Source organism: Teleopsis dalmanni, chromosome 1, assembly GCF_002237135.1.
Source record: "Teleopsis dalmanni isolate 2A chromosome 1, ASM223713v2, whole genome shotgun sequence".
In the NCBI taxonomy this organism is placed as follows: Eukaryota; Metazoa; Arthropoda; class Insecta; order Diptera; family Diopsidae; genus Teleopsis; species Teleopsis dalmanni.
Window position 1 is genome coordinate 150,150,405 of NC_051846.1, and position 8,031 is coordinate 150,158,435.

Below are 8,031 nucleotides of genomic sequence, written 5' to 3' on the forward strand. Positions count from 1 at the left end.
ACCTCTGGACGGTCAGCGGCTACAATTAAGTGACGGTGCGAGTATTTCAATGGCAAATGGTGCAAAATGGTGTGCTTATCGACCACATCAAACCACATCAGAATGCGGCATAAGTGTTGCTCTTTATGGATTGGGTTGTTAACAGTTTTTTCGCGTTTACCCACAAAGCGAAAAATGACATAAAAGCGAAATGCTCTAGAAGAGTAACGAAAAAACAAAATAAAGAATAACAAAAAAATAAGTCAAAGTAAAATAACAATGAAAATAAACACAAAAAAGGATGGCAACAAAAGTGTCCAACAGTTTAAACGAAATAAAAGAAATAATGGAGTGTCGGTGGCAGAGGTGGTGGCCATAAGCGGTATGCGTCCGTCGAGGATGTAGCGGTGCTTTAGTAGTGATATATACAACATGGCGCATATTGAAAACGGTCGGTTGAAAAAAATAGAAAAAAATTACAGTTCCGTTTAAGAAGGACGAAACAAAGCCGTCAAGGCAACGAATTGAGTCACGTGTTGGCATTTAAGTGCGGACGTGCAAAATGAGCCATTATATCGCTGTCGGTATATATAGTCGACAACGAAAAAGCCAACTAGTATTGTAGATTTCTTGTGCTTATTTTTCATTACATATACATATTAAACCGGGAAGTAGCTATTATGGGTGTCAGTTTTTGCACGCTGCTTCTGTGCACTTATGTGGGCGTTTGTATGGAACCTGAGATACTTTCTTCGTTACATTGTAGAAATATTATACATATCTACAAAGACTTAATTGTTTCAGTTATTTAGTGCAAAATGGCGAAATTGCCAATTTATGACTGTATTTATTACAGTTGAAAGTGTTTGAGCTGTAAATTGAATTTTCATACAATAATTATTTGCTGGCTTATGCGACGAACAAGGATTTTTCTTCTTAAAATTGCATCTTACTTCGGCTTTAGAGATGGCCTATGAGAGATGAAGTTTATTTTTTGATGATAACATTAAAGCAAGATCTGTATTATTACAACTATATTTTTTATATAGAAAACGACATAATCTAATATTAATATTCCTTAAGCATTTCATTTCATCTTATGTTATATATAATATCACATTTCGTAACAGAATTAATGCATTAAAGCCAAAATACAAATTTAATGTTGTCATATAATTTGTTATCCCCAATCCTTACATATACAAACAAAAAAGTTTAAAAAAATATACCACAAAAGGGTTAAAAATGATAACAAATCCTTCAGAAAAAGGTTGGAAATTGCTGTTAAAAAGTCGAAGGGGATAAAAGTCCTTTCAAAGTGACATAATAAAAAATATTTGGGGGATTTCATCACTGTATACATTAAGTACGCAAATATACAAGCTTTGATCATTTGAAAACCTCGTTGAAAGCATAAAAACTATACAATGAAAAAGTATTAAAGCCGGCAGTGGAAAAAGGCAGCATAACTTGCGGCGCTGCACATAAAAATAACAATTGAAATAAATGAGCAGTGAAAAACGTGTTTGGAAATTTACCAATTTTTTTCTGCATACTTTTTGGCGCCTAAATGAAGACAATTTAAGGTTATATGTTTCTTTTGTTGTTGCAGTGCTTTTTCAAATTGAAATGAAACTTTTAATTGTATGCCAAAGGATCGTATTGTGGAAACTTAAGTGTTGCCTTCTCCTTTATTGATTTCAGAACATTTCTTTTCATTTGTAGTAGTTTTTAAGTTGTTACTGGTTTGCGTATGATTTCGATAATTGTTTGAGGTTTGTTTACAGTTTAAATTGAGGGGATAGAGAAGGGAATAAAATTGTGAAATTTTTATTAAATTCGTTACAAAGTTTATATGTGTCCAAAACGAAATGACTTTTAAAAAGTGATGGAGAAGGTGTAGTATAAATTTTTTAAAGAATCCCTGGGTTCTTACAATTCGTATTTGCAGAGTTTCATAATAATAGTAAAATACTCTCTTCCTTGTTGACAGCACATATTCTAATTAAGTCATTTTAATTTTTTATTAGAAAGTAATTATAAAAATGATGTTACTGAGTAAATATCATTGATACCCCAACCTCATTGGAGATGGAAGAGAGAGACATCATTGAGGTCTACCAACAACGGACTGGGGGTTGCTAAAATGCAAATATTTAAAAACTAATCGTAAATATTACAATAAATATAATATAAAAGAAAAAGAAAAAAAATCAAGTTGTGTAAGTCGTAACTTCAACATCTTTCAATGAAACACTCAAATTTTTTTATTGATATTACTATCATTGGACAGTGATTATCGAGTATTTATACCTTTGTAGCGTCATCAAACAGAAACATATTGACATTTTAAAGAAAAACTGCTTGATATGTATTAATTTTAAGTATGTTTGATATCATATCAGTGGAAATGGTTTTTTCAAATACAGAAATATCAGATTTAGATTCTGATTAAATTTTTATTTGAACATTGAACCATGTCACAATATATGCAAAAATATGATCATTTAAATGTTCTCGACGAGATTATTTTTGGTGAATTTTTGGCAAATAGTTGGCAATATCTTAGCCATAATCTGACAGATGTTCCTTTTAAAACATTAATGCTTTAAGGATAAGTCGCTTTAATATGTGACTAATCGGAGGATCTTGTCGACTAATTTACATCACCAAAATATGAAATTACACTTCCAGGGAATATTTTGAAACCATGTATCTTTCATATCCCAATCTTTTATTTCATGTAATCATGTGGCTGTTGCGATTAGAATTGACGGCTTATGTCAAACTTTAATATTTGAAGAAGAGACTATATTTTTCTTTTGTGGATGTGACTTTTTGTGGATATGATTTTTTGTGGATGTGGCTTATTATGGACGTGACTTTTTGTGGAGGTGAGTTTTTGTGGATGTGACTTTTCAGGAATTTGACTTTTTGTAAATAAAATTGTTTTTCGACAGCTACCTAAAAGTTTTTATTTCCCAATATACAACAGTTTGATTTGTTGACATATCTATTAAGCGAAAAATAATGATGAGAAAATTCGATGCGAAAAATTGCCAATATTTTTGCATAAAATTTCCAAAACTCTAACAACCGTTAATTGTTACACGATTCATATTGCAAAATGGCAAACTGCAAATAAAAAGACGAGAACATGTATAGATAAAAAATAGATAGGGTTCTATTTGATGTATATTTTTGAAACAGTGTTAACACTCACAGTATTTCACATGTATTTCATGTGATTTGAAATAAAGAACAATATACCTTCTGTTCAAAAAGTACTTGGATTTTGTAAATAAAACACACAAATTTAAATTTTATTCCAAATTTATTTTATCTCCTTCAAAATATGCTCCTTCTGAAGCGATACACATATGCCAACGCTTAACCCAATCTTCCATATACTTTTCGTAGGCCCGTAAAGGTATGGCTTTTACTTCCTTCAGCGAATTCTCTTTTACCGATTCAATCGACTCAAAACACTTACCACGAAGGAGTAATTTAAGTTTCGGGAACAGGAAAAAGTCGCACGGATCCAGATCTGGCGAATATGGTGCCTGAGCAATGACAGTGGTGCCGTGTTTAGTTATTCTTATGTGATTCCTATTCTAGATGCAAACTTCAGTTTAAATAATAAAAAAAAAACGATGATCAGTAATATTTAATCGAATCGGTGAATAAAGAATATAGTAACTATGCATCCATAGTTAGTTCTTGTGAATGAAATTATGTAAAAACGATAATTTCCTTTATTTTTACATTATTTAAATTTATTTTAAAGTTGAATTGTAAAAAGTGCGTTTACCACAAAAATATATTAAAAGCATTTAATAAAAAATAACTCAATTTTACGCAAAAATTCAATTTCGATTTCATCAACACCGCAATGATAAATTACTTTTTCAATTGCATTTTGCATGAAAATGCCAAAATGTATCGTCCTTTCGTCCTTTCGCCGTTTCGCCCTCCCACTTCCATTTTAAATTAATTTTTTAAAAAGTAAAAATACAAAGTTGAGTCCAAAAAGCTGTCATCAATATTTGGTCATTGGCTATTGCAAGTGGGAGATGCACAAATCGTCCACATGACCAAAAAATAGACAGCGAAGCTCAAAATCGCTTGTATACAAAGTAATTTACATCAGAGAAAATCACATCAGAGACAAATAAAAAAATTAAAATAAATAAATCAAATTAACGTGCTTTCATACTCAAATTACTGCACAACGGAGCACAGCAATTTCAGCTTTAATTCAATAACATATGATTTCGTTGACGGCAGTGCGAGCAGCGGCTCCATGTCCTGCTCTGCAGTGCAGAAACCGACGTAATCAGAGCACGCAAAGTACACAGTGCTCGACGTAAAATATCCTAGTTGAGTAGCTATCACGCATGCTGTTCGCTAATTTGCAAGAAGTACCCGGCTTGGTAGGGGCAACCCAAATGCATTTCATATTCGAATTGTGGAGTGGTTTGGGAGTGGTTAGGCAGACATGTGCTCCAATGCAAATTTCCATCATTGAGTTAATGATATCACATTCGCATGACGTGCTGATGTGCTGATGTGTGGTGGCAGTGTTGGTCAAAATATTTTCATTGCTACTGCAGCATTTATTGCTGCAGCTGACATGGATGATGATGTTGCTGTTGTAATTGTTGCTGTACTGTAAGTTGTGTTGCCGTTGCTGTTGATATAAGCACCAACACAACATGATTACACTTTGAATTGATGTTATTAAGTGTATTAACATAAACTTTTTACCATAGGTGAAACAGTAGCGGCTCATGATTATGACTTTTTAAGGGTTTTATACTTGACTAACGTTAACCCCTACATCATGTTAAAGTGTATATATATATATATGGAAAGTAAATGAGTTTATTGTTTGGTGGAAATAAAAGACGGTCTTCTTGAAGTGATTAAAAATTTAAAGGAATTGTATATTCTTTATTTTAGAGAAATATCAGTTGTATATCGAAGCAAATGTTTCTTGTTGTAAATGAAGAAAAAACAAAGTACTTTCTATCGATAAACAAACTTCCTGAGCGTCTTGGGATCCACAACTTTCAACAGCTTTGATTTCGTAGTTGAAAAATATTTTGTTTATTTGAAAAACAGCGTAAATACTTAATATGACATCTACCTAGAGGTTTAATGAAGAATCACTCTTGCTAACAAATCTTACTGTCAACAAAGGAGGCCATTGAAACAAAAAGTCCTTTCTCGACAAAAATAGAATTGCATTCCACAAGTTTTTTCACATTACTGTAATGCTGTATGGTGCAGAGGCTTGGACAAAGAAGACGTTAGGAGCATTTGAGATAAAAATTCTTTGGAAGATATATGGCTCCTTATGCGTAGGCAGTGAGTATCGAATTAGATGGAACAATGATCTGTATAAACTGACAGACTTATCAACACCGCCTTATCGAATCTCAGAATGGTTACAGGCTGCTTGGGGAGGTATGCAGATCTGAGGTCAATTATTGCTTAGTCTGATGAAATGATAAGCAATAATCCAGTCAAGACGTAGAGAGGAGTTTTGAAGAAACCTCACAGTTAATAGAAAGTAAAAGTGCTCAAGTGCACTGACTCAACTAGTTTTAACACAATGAGCTGTATAAGCTATATCGGGACATTGAAATAGTTAAGCGCACTAAAATTCATCGGTTTCGCTGGCTTAGTTATGTCGTGTGAATGGAAGACACTGTTCTGGCTAAAACTGTGTAATGATTCGGTAACGGTTGGTGGAAAATGAAGTAGAGGCTGACCGCACCTTCGGATGAAGAAACATGTAGTCAACAATATGAAAACTCTCAGTATTTCCGACTGGCGGAAATACTGACCTTTGCTGGTAAAAGACTGATTCAATACATTTTTGACATCATCACTTGAAGTAAAGATCTCATCATCTACTTCTTATTATCTACAACCAATCTTCTCGACTAAACCAATTATCTTCTCGACTAATCCTAGCTTTTCTAGTTGTTTGGTTAATAATTCAATTTGTGCAGTTGATGTCATGTGGAAGCTCCAACAAAAGTGTGCGCTCTAATTCCATTATTATTTGACATCACTTTTTTTGATAAATTTTGGTTTTCTTAGTGCTTCGAACCGTTTTATATTTTTAATTGATTATTTATTGTCATTGTGGTTGTTGTGGATAGCAATGATAATGCTCATACGATTATATGACTAATATATAATTTTTGTTTGTTTCAATTCAGCCAAATAAATTATATTATGAATATAAAATTTCATGAAATATACCATAAATTAAATTTCAATAAATTAAACTTAAATCATTTATATATCAATTAAATTATATATAGTTCGCATATCAAGGATTGCTACAGACTTGTACTCCGTACATATACGTAATATAACTATATATATATATTAGGGTGGCCGTTATTTACGAATGTGTTCAAATTCTAGATGCCACCCCCTAAATTTATTCGAATACTCAAAAAACTACTAAATGTGAAGTTTTAGACTATTCGGATAATGTTTAGAGGTCGCTCATCGACCTTAAACTTCGGAAAAATGCCATTTTTTCACTTTTTTCAAATTTCTTCGCTCCCATCTCGCGTATTTTTCACCTTTGACTATTTGTACCAAATTAATATTATTCTTTACCATATTAGCTTTTTCAAATAAGGTAAAAATCAATCAATTTCGTCCACAATTAACTAAATTATTACTAAAACAAGAAATCATACTAGACGTTTATTGAAGCTTTCAAGAGCAGCATAAATATGGGAGTAAATACGAGTACGTATGAGCGAAAGCACAGTTTCTTGGACACAAAATGGTACAATATAATATTTAAAGAAAATCAAATACTTCCTCATTATATATAATTGTCCACACTTGATTTGAATAATATGCACAAAATAGATTAATAAATATAATAAAAGGAAAGGAGTCCTTAAGTAAACAGAAGAAATTCTCTTAGGTGTTAAGGATGAAATAACAACTTTTTGTTACAAAGAGCTACAAAAATCAATTTGCAGAGAAGACTATAAAGAACTATTGGAACTAGTTATCATCTCTTTGGGAGAAAGTTCATCACCAATATTCCGTGACCTGGACCAATGCACCATGCTCGTTGGATGTCCAAAGCCCTTTACTGTTTAAAGATATATTTATTTCGAAATGAGTTCATCTTTCGAAGAGCAAAAGCTAAAAGAAATCTGTTTGTTTATAATACATGTTTACGTAAAATATTGGTTCAAATGTGTTATAGCATCAGAAGCAGCTTACAAAGATTTTTGTTTTATAAAAGAAATGTATAATTATAGATGTATTGATAAGACAATATCTGAGGCTGCTATTAAGAAGATGTGTAACCATTTATGGTATTTATGAGATGAATGCATTGGTCTATCATTTTTTGATGACAACATTCCAATTAAAATTATAAAAAGTATGGTAAATACGTTAAAAAAAATTATATCAATGAATGTTGAAGTAGATAGTGGTGATAAAATGAAAGCCACGACAATGTGGACGATATTAAAAAAGACGGAGAAAAACGAATTCTTTTGAAGATGGAGAATGTAACCGATTTTTTATCGAAATCACTAGAGGATTTTGTGACAGCCAATACCATTAACTTTTTTAAGCGATTAAATATAAATACAGATTTCTTGAACCTAGAACCAGAAAAATGGAACCAACATACAGATTATGTACACGCGTTAAAAATTGTTCACAGTATAAGACCTGTTAATGATACGGCGGAGCGAGGAGTAAAACTTTTCGAAGAATTTAATAGAGCCCTTGGTAAAAATGAGCAAAATAAACAATATTTATTGCAAGTAATAACAGATTACAGAAAGACTTTTAAAATGTATACTAAAACAGTTTTGTCAAATAATAAATAAATATAATATTTTTTTTAAATAAATTACTTAAGGACTCCTTTCCTTTTATTATATTTATTAATCTATTTTGTGCATATTATTCAAATCAAGTGTGCACAATTATATATAATGAGGAAGTATTTGATTTTCTTTAAATATTATATTGTATCATTTTGTG